Genomic DNA, 11,112 nt, shown 5'->3' on the forward strand with positions numbered 1-11,112 from the left:
TCCGGGGTAGGAGTTACACTGTGGACAATGCTGTCAGACCAGACACACTGTATGTCTTTGAAATGAATACCCTGCTTGGAACGAGACGTTGCCTTTCTGTTCAGGCTGACATATTTCTTTCAATGCTTAAAATTCACGTACAGGCATCATTTATCATCTCCGGCAACAATAAGTGAGAGAAAGGATTGTTGTTGGCGTTCATGTTTCACGATGGTGGATAAGCATAGAGTCACATACAACAACACGCTGGTTCTTGTTGTCTGCACTGAGTGAATGACATACTCACGAGCTCTTGTCTCATACGTTGAAGGTGTCGCACAAGACTTGCCTCTCCACTGTTAATCTTCATGGTTAATTTTCTGGGCGCCTTGACGTGAATCACAATGGATCAAAATTCGATCAAATGGCCCTCGTCAAAGTGGGATGAGTGACCAAAACGTGGAGAATCGCTCAGCTCGGGAGTCACGTCTGCAAACACGCATAGAGCAACGCGGCCAGTACATTGAAGACATTTTGCATGAAGCAATCCGAGTTTCAAGTGATCATAACTTCATAGTTATTACAGTTATGCTAAATCGATTACACCATTGAGTCTCTCATACTTCTAGCTCTGTTTCATATATCACAATGACCTCCTTCCCATTTAAAGTTTTTGAACCAGGTTCAGAAAAGTGGACAACAAGATGGTAGCCGTTCACTTGACACGCACCACAAAGATTCCCCCCCTCCCTTGGTCTAACGTGTCGCTACAATTATCAATTTGAATATCTGCACTCACTTTCATTTTATAACGGATCGTAAGAGACTTTCGCCTCATCCTGTACTACGATATTGTGTGACAGTTCGACTACATTAATCATACTAAGTGTTGTTGGACTGACCTGATAGAAATATGTTTAAAATCCATCACTCCATATTTAGAATATTTTCATCTTGTTTCCATGCTATGTTGCATTTCTATAACAGCAATAACTCAAAAATAGGGAATTTTTAGAGTGAAGTTTCCCCCAAAATTCCCTCCATTACTTCCCTATTTTAAACGCTATAAACAACAAACGTATAACACTTCATTGCCCACTTTATTTTAGTTTCAAAAATGTATAGTAGATATTTCAGCTGCAATTCGAATGGTGAAAACAGTTCTATTTGAAGACTGCCAGTGAAAAAAAGGAGGCAAGTTAGGTTTTTTTTTTAATAATTTTACACAATTGCCTTGTTTTCCACTGACTTACCTACTTCTTCCCCTATAGGCAAACTTTTTACCATTAAATTTCTTAGAGACTAACCTTCTTCTTACTGTGGGATTTAGTCCGTGCTAACTACACTTTTCAGGCTACATTATTCTGCTGTTAACTTATTTTCGATCATTCCTTGTCTTATCTCATTTTTTCGCCTGTGGTCCTCATTTGTGAACACTCTTTTAAAAGTGTTTAAGCAGTTCAGATAAGGACAGTCTTAAGAACTGTAAATTATTATTCCCTTTCTTTTCTTTGGAATAATGTGTAACTTACAGAATATCCTTTATATGTATTAATGTACTTTTACAATTTTTGCGGTTTTGTTTCAGTGTAATGTTGCCACATTACAGCTGAGAAAATTCGAAGAAAGGGAATATTAGTCGTCAAACCTTAAAATTTTTCCACTATTGCTTCCCTCTACTAGACGCTGTAAAAACTTAATACACATCACATAAAAGTATAGTTTGTTGTGAATCGAATGAGGTATAGATTGTACCAATCGGCATCTTAGGGATACTTTGATTCCTAAATCTGTTGAAACCCTCAAAGAATCGACTTGTTTTGAAACATTCATAACTCTTACATTTTCCAGGATGGTGACTTGAGTATAGGTTTTAGTTTAGGGTAATTTATGTATATAATTTGAATCCGACAGCTATGTAAAATGTTCCTAAAATATCTGGCATGTATGATTTTCAAAACAACATTCATTTTTGTACCTATAATGATTGTATTCATTAGTTCGTGTATAATTCAGCTAAATTTCTTTATTTTGTACATTCAGAAGGCTTTCAGCACCTTTTTTGCAATCTTTCCTAATAATCTCTTTCATATATGTTCAATTCGTTTTTCAATCTACGAATCAGAGCCACTGAAGTGATTCTGCAATATAGTTCTTGGAAGCAAAATAATATGGTGAGGAACGGATATATAGTGTGAGGGCGTATTTGAGATTTTGTTTCCGGGGGAGGGAGTTTGGTTAACTTTGTTCCTGGAAATGTGAAAATTCTGCAAGATATTTCATTTACTTTAATAAAGTAAAATACAATTTCGGGGTCTTAAACCCGGACCCTCCTTAAAATACGCCACTGAGTGTGAGGAGTGATCTTGTATCATATTACCTGAGCACCCGTAACTGCACCTGATTCAATACTTGAACACTTTTGGTAGCCCTCTTAATAGTAACTCTGTCCTGCATAATCTCCGTGTTAAATAAGGAAAATATACTCAAAACTCATTTCTTTAACATGGTACACAAGCACCGTATGCGTGAGTTTTCTCAAACTTTTTCTTGTTTCCTCAAACTTCTTCATTCCATCATTTTGTTCCTTATCATCTATATCTCCTTTAGCCTACACTGCATAACCATGGGACGTAAAACTGAAAGATTTTATTTCATTTATTAAAAGTATTAAATGTGGTTTTCATTTTGCTTCATCATTTTTTGCCATTCCTATAATTCTTGCTTGTATTTAGGGTTTTCACTAGTTACGCTCTGTAAACACTAACTCTATTATTCACTAACAAAGAACATTAATATATGGTTACCAATTGCTATGGAATACATTATTCCGAAAAAAACCCACACACACACACCTTGTACCTCGAATTGTATTAAGATATTTTTAGTACCCTCTATGACCACGAATTTTTTGGCAATGAGAGTAATACTAGATATCACCATTAAGAAAAAAACACTGTCGTTGCCCTCTTTCCTTGTAAACATTCCATCATTACAAAATATAGATTTTTTTTTCAGGAACGCGTTTTTGTTTTAAGCTGAAACGTTTAGGGATTGGTAGGTTGTCAGGGTTTAGGGTTTAGTCATCAATTTTCGTTTCCAAAATTGTATGCTTTTGTAGTATACCTCCTAACCCTAGCCATTAGAGGGTCATTCCTTCTCTTTGGCACAGAATTTTAAAAAAAATGAAATGAAATCTTTGAGTTTTACGTCCCACGGTTATGCCGGTTAGGCTAAAGGACACGGTGATGATGAGAAATGTATGAAATGGTGGAATAAAGAAAGTGGGAGAAAACGGGAGAAACCTGAGAGAACCTACAAGCACGGTGTTTGTCCACCACAAAGTCTACACGGCGCGAGCTGGAATCGAACTAGGGACCACAAGCATCGGAGATGAACGCTGTACCACTGAGCCACCGCCCCCACAGAATTAACGATACTATTGGTGTACATGATATAGAATGGTCTAAGTGCAGTTTTATAAATGAACAGTACTGAAAAAGTCACAATAAACAAAACATTAGGTGAGTGAATATATATAAATATGCGTACAAGAAAACAGAAGGTGCAGGTATAAACAAAAGGAAACTTTGGTATAGAAGTAGGGTATTGTGCTTTTGTGGAATAGACATGATGACGCAAAAGAAATGCACGCCAAAGTCACAGTACATAGTGTTAGGTACACGAATGTAGGTTAGTTCTTCTGTCTCGGGGCAACTCGAGACTGATTGCAACAAGGGGAAAGACCAAATTAGTATTAAAATGAAACGTTGTGCTGAAATGGAAACAAATGAGGAAGATGATCGGGTATATGAAAGATGTGTTCTTCAGCTGTAGGATAGGCGAATTTTAGATCTGATGTGAGAAGAACGCTTAACGCTGTATGCAAATACGTATACGGCGCGTCAGTTTCATCATCAGCTTGTAAAGTATCAAGACGTAATGGATGGGAGACTGATAAGGTACAGAGTATGTATTTCAAAGATAGAACGGCAAGATGTTGGATAAGGTGAGGAAAATTGTTGTGTTCATATGTCAGGAAGTTTTGATGAAAACTTTACACGATATGCAAGTCGAGTGGCATGGCGTTCTAGTATCGATAAGCAGTATGGAAATTTGTTGAAGCATTCCACCAAGCAATGTGGCCAAAAGTTAAAATGGACCTCGGGAACATTTTGTATGTATTGAGGTCTTGCCGAGTAACGTAAAGTTTCGCGGGTTACGAGTAACTTTCGAGCGGCGTTTAAGGGTAAAAAGACTAGTGCTTACGTTTAGACGGCGTTTAAACTTAGTAGCCATGTGTTGTACCATTGCATAAAATGATTGAGGGTTAATTCCAAAGTTGTACTGATGTGATGCATAGTCCTGCCCAGAGCTGGAAAGGCCGTATCATCAGCGTATTGAAACAAGTATACATTCCGTGTGGGTTGAGGTATATCGGAGGCGTACATTTAGAAGTGGGCTGAGCATAGACCCCTGTGGAATTACGGAGTATGGATAAATAGGGCGTGAGACAGTAGATCAATGTAAACATAACCGAATCTATTAGTTGAACAGGTGTATATATAAAACAACATAGGTAACTGTGTAACGAACCAAATTTTAGATTTGTTTCATTACAGAAAAAGAAACTCTGACATCTCTTTAAGTAGCTCTGTCCCGGAGAAGTAAGAAAAATGTTGAATTTAGTATTTCATGTCAGAGATTATTTATGCTAAGAAATGCTATAAGATGACCTTTGGTTTAATGTAAAATTTTAAATATTTGTATAATACTATATTTTATCTATACAATTTATTAATTATTATAATTGAAAGTATGTAATCCACTGAATGTTTACAAAACACGTCTTATTAAAATTATATAGTTAATTAGAATGATTTCATATGCACAATATGTTAAATATGTATTGATTTCGACAGATTGAAAATCGGAAATCTAATTCACAAAGAGAAGAAGAAAAAAATTAAAGATTGTCTTGAAAAAAAAGTTATATACATAGTTACGGATTGTATGAAACTGTTTAGTGATTTGTTGATTTTATGGACGATACAACTAGGTTTTACGTTAATTAAAGGCAATTAAACCGTTTCAGTGAAATTAAGTATTATTATTAAAATATATAAAATATAGTTCGAAGATGAACGTAAGGGAAATTATGTTCGAGTAAATTAACTCCAGGCCCCCAACTGCTGAAACCTCACCTAATGATATGCTCTAGTTTTATGCCATCATTGTATTTGCCTGTACTGAATGATTTATCAGCAATTCATCTAACTATTATGTAATTTACTAGAACGTGGGTATGATGACGTCGAGGTTAGATTGTATTATACTAAATACCATATATGAGCTAAGTACAGGAATTGTTTATAAATTAGCATCTGCAACTAACCAGGTGGAACTGTAGTTTACATAGTCACGGTGATTTTATGGAAGGAAGCCGCCTTGTTGATTAATAGTTCGAACGAGATATATGCCGAACCTGTTATATGTGAATCTGGCGTTTGGAATCCTTTTCATTAATCATGTCTGTGGCCCAAAGTATAAATATCCCCTGTGTTGTCAGTGTTGCCTTTTAGATGCCTTCATACGCGTGTGTACTTCTCATATGATTGGAGCTATATTACTGTATATCCGTCATCCACAGTTTTGTGTATGCTCACTAATGTGTTGAAGCTATGTCATATTGAATTTACGCAATCTACAGTCTGCTTATCCAGGCAATAGAATATTATTTTACAGGATACCTTATACATTCAGGAAACCACATCAGGAGGATCTGGAAAGCGACATCCTGAACCCCAAAATCAAATAGTCTACAGTTTCCATCATCGTTTGAAGAAGAGGAAGATGGCGATGTGTGTGAGGCTGTAACAGAAAATGGCGACCCAGCCAGGATCGTCGCTAGAGGGCGCTGAGACACTTCAGTGACATTCTTTGATTTTGGCTATCCGATGTTGATTGGTAATTTTTACTAAATGGAATTTGAAAGATCTTAAGCAAAATGGTGAGTGAAAAGTCGTTGGGGGACCTGCCTTACAAAAGAATGACGCGTTCAAAAGCAAAACAGACTGTTTCTGGGAATATTGAAACCCAGATCCAATACGGATGTAATTGTGATCCTCGGAGATCTGCAAATGAACTCACAGTGAAATGTGATAAGTGTAGTAATATTTACCACCTAGACTGCTTAGATTTGGAACCAGAAGAATATGAACAGTTATCTAAGCATGAATGCCCATGGGTATGTGAGAAGTGTCACCTAGTAGTACAGTCTGATGAATCAATGTTGCCAGTACAGGTCAATGATGGTGAAGGTTCTCGAACTGAAACAACATTAGCTGGAAGTCCGCAAGTGACGGGTGAATTGAGTGCTAATGGAATGGCTCGATAAACGTTTGGAGGAGAAGTTTTCCGAATTCACTGGCATGAAGACCTTAATGGAGAATATGAAGAGAGACCAGGAAGAAAGTCGGAGAGAAATTAGTGAATGGAAGGAATCGCAAACAAATAGAATAGTACAATTGGAAAATACTATGTTGATGATGAATAGTGATCTCAAGAAGGAAACTGAGGAAGAAGTTATCAAGCTGAAGACAGCAATAAGTGATCTTCAAATTAGTGGAGCCAAGCAAAACGACGAAATTCATCAGTTGAAAGAGCTACAGAAGCAAGATGAAGAGGAAATTAGAACTTTGAAGACCGTCCTGGATAATCAGTGTGAAAGGTTAAACCATCTTTATAAACCTGGTGAGAAGTTATCTGGCGAGAATGGATCATTATCCCAGGAAAAGTTTGGTAAAACCCTTAGTTCTAAAAATGATATCTCTCTTGTTTGTACCAATAACACTGTTGCTAATTTGCCTTCTTTTACAGCGGTAAGTGGAAATTCTTGTTCTTTTCTTTCAGCGGCGGAAGGAATTAATAGTACTCCCGTTGTCGTTACGTCATGCATGTCATGTTATAACCCGATAACAACTATTGTGAATGGATTAGTAGATAATTGCCACTGTAACGCTGGAAGAAATTCACAAAGCGCCTATACGACTATGACTCATGTGGGGAGACCAATAGCAACATATAGAGAACATAAGTCTCACGAAAATGGAAGAACCTATTTAATATTCCCTAATAATATGCACGAGAAGATTTCGCTGGCAGATTTAAGCAAAGGAATGATGGATGCGAATGACTGTTATGAGGAGTCATATCATCTGAAGCCTCGAGATATCCGGGATATCCCTAAGTATGGTGGGCAAATTACGCCTGGCGCAGCGCGAGCATTTCTGGAAGCTTTTGAACAATATACTGCGTTACTCAAACTGTCTGGTCGAGATAAGTTATTACTCCTTACTCAATCTCTGGTCAAATCTGCTGGAGCATGGTTAAGGAACATTTCCAGTTCTATTTACACCTACGAGGATTTCGTCTACTACTTCCGACAACAATATCTATCGCCCCAAATGGAACGAATGCAGAAGGGACAACTGCTTCAGGAAAGATATGATAAAGCAAAATATGGTTCCTTGGTGGAATTCGCATGGAACCTGGTTGATCGGTATCAAAGAATTGTGGAGAAGTATGATGAAGATGAAGCGCTGGATATAGTGTTGAACTGTCTCCCTACAGACGAGGCTAGGCTCTTTCGGGCTTCTCCTTGTCGAACGGTGAACGAATTGTTATTTCGTCTAACCGATCTTCAGAGAGTATGTGGTAACACAATAATCAGAAATACACCGACCACTAGGAAAGCCCCAATGATAAATAATGTCCAACGTTCGGAGCCTATTAAACATGTTAGGGATTCGTCTGTGCAAACAAATAGTTACACATGGCCGAGAAATCAACGAAACGAACGTAATAATAATAATTACCGACGAAGACGCTTTCCTTGTAGAGATGTAAGCAGAGAAGGAATGGAGTGTTCGTGTCGACATCAATGTCCTCAACACATTACAGATGCTGTTAACAACTTGGGAATGACAAACACAGTAGTTACCACGGTGGAAAGTTCCATACCTGTGGGAGACACTCCAATAATGACGGGAAACTTGAGGCACGATCATCTGTAACGGTTAACGATGATTGCGCCTATCAAAATTCCCCGGTGAACATTCAAGTCGGGAGTGATTCTGACGTTGAGAGAGAAACTGTTGTAAAGGTCTTAACATGTAATAAGCAGCTATCGGATATTACCTACACTATCTCGTTTGTAATTGAAGAAACTGAAGATTCTGAGATAAAACAAATTGAAGAATATTATTGTCCTTCTCCAAGCGTATTCTGTCAGATTGGAAACCTTGAATTAGTAGGAATTATAGATTCTGGAGCCGAGTTGAGCCTGTTAAGTGAGAGAGTATGGTTACAGCTATTACAAAGATTCCCATCTGCGAAATTAAAGCCATGTCCTCATGTTCAAATTAGTGCTTTCGCTGGGAAAGATCGGTATCAAATTAAGGGTATGCAGCTGTTGAATTTGAAAATAAAAGATCACTTATTTGAAGCTCCTATTTTCGTTGTAAGGAATATGCGACCCGACTTACTACTAGGCAGTCCGTTCTTAAGAAAATTTGGTGGAGTTATAGACAGCGATAAGCAAAGAAAGAGGAGGAAAGAATTTCCTCTCAGAATTGGGACTAAGTATAAAAGGAAGAAGAGAAAGAGGATGAGATGTAGAAATTCTGTAAATAGTGTTAATATGCTGTATATATTGCTGCAGAATGTATATAGCTGTACAACATTTTGCAGATAGAGTTAAGTGTAAGTTTTATGATATAATGTGTTATATTTGTTCAGTATGTTATGTTTATCTTAGTTACCTGTAGGCACTTTATGTTGCTGGTAGTTGATAGTATTACATTGTAGATGTAATCAAAATGTTGAATTCTTTACTTGCAACTTGATTGAAAAATGTAGGTGATAATGTTAACTCTTCAGAGCTCAGCTGCTGATATTAGGCAACATTTCTTGTTAGATGCCTTTATCTAAACTGTTATCGATCTATATTGTGCTAATCTTAAAAATATTATTTGAGAGTATTAGTCGTTCGTTCAAAATCATGTTCTAATGCCCAATGATATTATTGATCTAAAGTTATTGTTACTTGCTATTTTATTGTTTCGGGCTGTTCACTCATAGATGTCAGATCTTACTATTAATTCGTTAACATGATGGAATTTGAAAAGGAAATATAAAAGTTCGCGGGACCATATCTAATTATAAAAATGCTTCGGAATTGTGCGATTTTGAAAAATCTTAAAGGACAACCGGCGGGTTTGCAAAACTTTCGAAACCTGAAAAATTTTAATTGCTTTGATGAATACAAAATCAAATTAATGCTTTGTTATCAAGTTAATAATGTTATTTAAGAAAAAGGTTAATTGTTTTGTTCAAGTAGGATATGACACTGTTGAAGTAGTTAAATGCATAGTTTGGTCATATGAGTAATTCGATGTGTTATTGATTCGATGTGTTATTGATCATATTTCTATTTATTTATGTGGTACGTGCGCTCTAACTGTTGTACCTCTTGCTTATTTTTATTAAGTTAATATGTTGATTTTCAAGAGCTACTGCTGAAATTAAAAAAAAATTAAATGAATTATTTTTTTTCTAACCGTGCCGGTAATCTGTAACGAACCAAATTTTAGATTTGTTTCATTACAGAAAAAGAAACTCTGACATCTCTTTAAGTAGCTCTGTCCCGGAGAAGTAAGAAAAATGTTGAATTTAGTATTTCATGTCAGAGATTATTTATGCTAAGAAATGCCATAAGATGACCTTCGGTTTAATGTAAAATTTTAAATATTTGTATAATACTATATTTTATCTATACAATTTATTAATTATTATAATTGAAAATATGTAATCCACTGAATGTTTACAAAACACGTCTTATTAAAATTATATAGTTAATTAGAATGATTTCATATGCACAATATGTTAAATATGTATTGATTTCGACAGATTGAAAATCGGAAATCTAATTCACAAAGAGAAGAAGAAAAAAAATTAAAGATTGTCTTGAAAAAAAAGTTATATACATAGTTACGGATTGTATGAAACTGTTTAGTGATTTGTTGATTTTATGGACGATACAACTAGGTTTTACGTTAATTAAAGGCAATTAAACCGTTTCAGTGAAATTAAGTATTATTATTAAAATATATAAAATATAGTTCGAAGATGAACGTAAGGGAAATTATGTTCGAGTAAATTAACTCCAGGCCCCCAACTGCTGAAACCTCACCTAATGATATGCTCTAGTTTTATGCCATCATTGTATTTGCCTGTACTGAATGATTTATCAGCAATTCATCTAACTATTATGTAATTTACTAGAACGTGGGTATGATGACGTCGAGGTTAGATTGTATTATACTAAATACCATATATGAGCTAAGTACAGGAATTGTTTATAAATTAGCATCTGCAACTAACCAGGTGGAACTGTAGTTTACATAGTCACGGTGATTTTATGGAAGGAAGCCGCCTTGTTGATTAATAGTTCGAACGAGATATATGCCGAACCTGTTATATGTGAATCTGGCGTTTGGAATCCTTTTCATTAATCATGTCTGTGGCCCAAAGTATAAATATCCCCTGTGTTGTCAGTGTTGCCTTTTAGATGCCTTCATACGCGTGTGTACTTCTCATATGATTGGAGCTATATTACTGTATATCCGTCATCCACAGTTTTGTGTATGCTCACTAATGTGTTGAAGCTATGTCATATTGAATTTACGCAATCTACAGTCTGCTTATCCAGGCAATAGAATATTATTTTACAGGATACCTTATACATTCAGGAAACCACATCAGGAGGATCTGGAAAGCGACATCCTGAACCCCAAAATCAAATAGTCTACAGTTTCCATCATCGTTTGAAGAAGAGGAAGATGGCGATGTGTGTGAGGCTGTAACAACTGGTCGGAAGGGTTAATTTCTGCAACTTTTGAATGAGCCCTTAATGCCAAACATTGTCGAAAGATTTTTCGAGATACATTAAAACGGGAGAAGATGGAACGCCGTTGTTATATTGATTGGTAATCAGTATTGACAGACGAAGTTATTGATCATTAATTGAAAATGTTGGCCGAAAACCTGCTTGGTGTACGGGTAATAAATTAT

The sequence above is a fragment of the Thermobia domestica genome, chromosome 8 (assembly GCF_964235325.1).
Source record: "Thermobia domestica chromosome 8, izTheDome1.hap1.1, whole genome shotgun sequence".
NCBI classification, from domain to species: Eukaryota; Metazoa; Arthropoda; class Insecta; order Zygentoma; family Lepismatidae; genus Thermobia; species Thermobia domestica.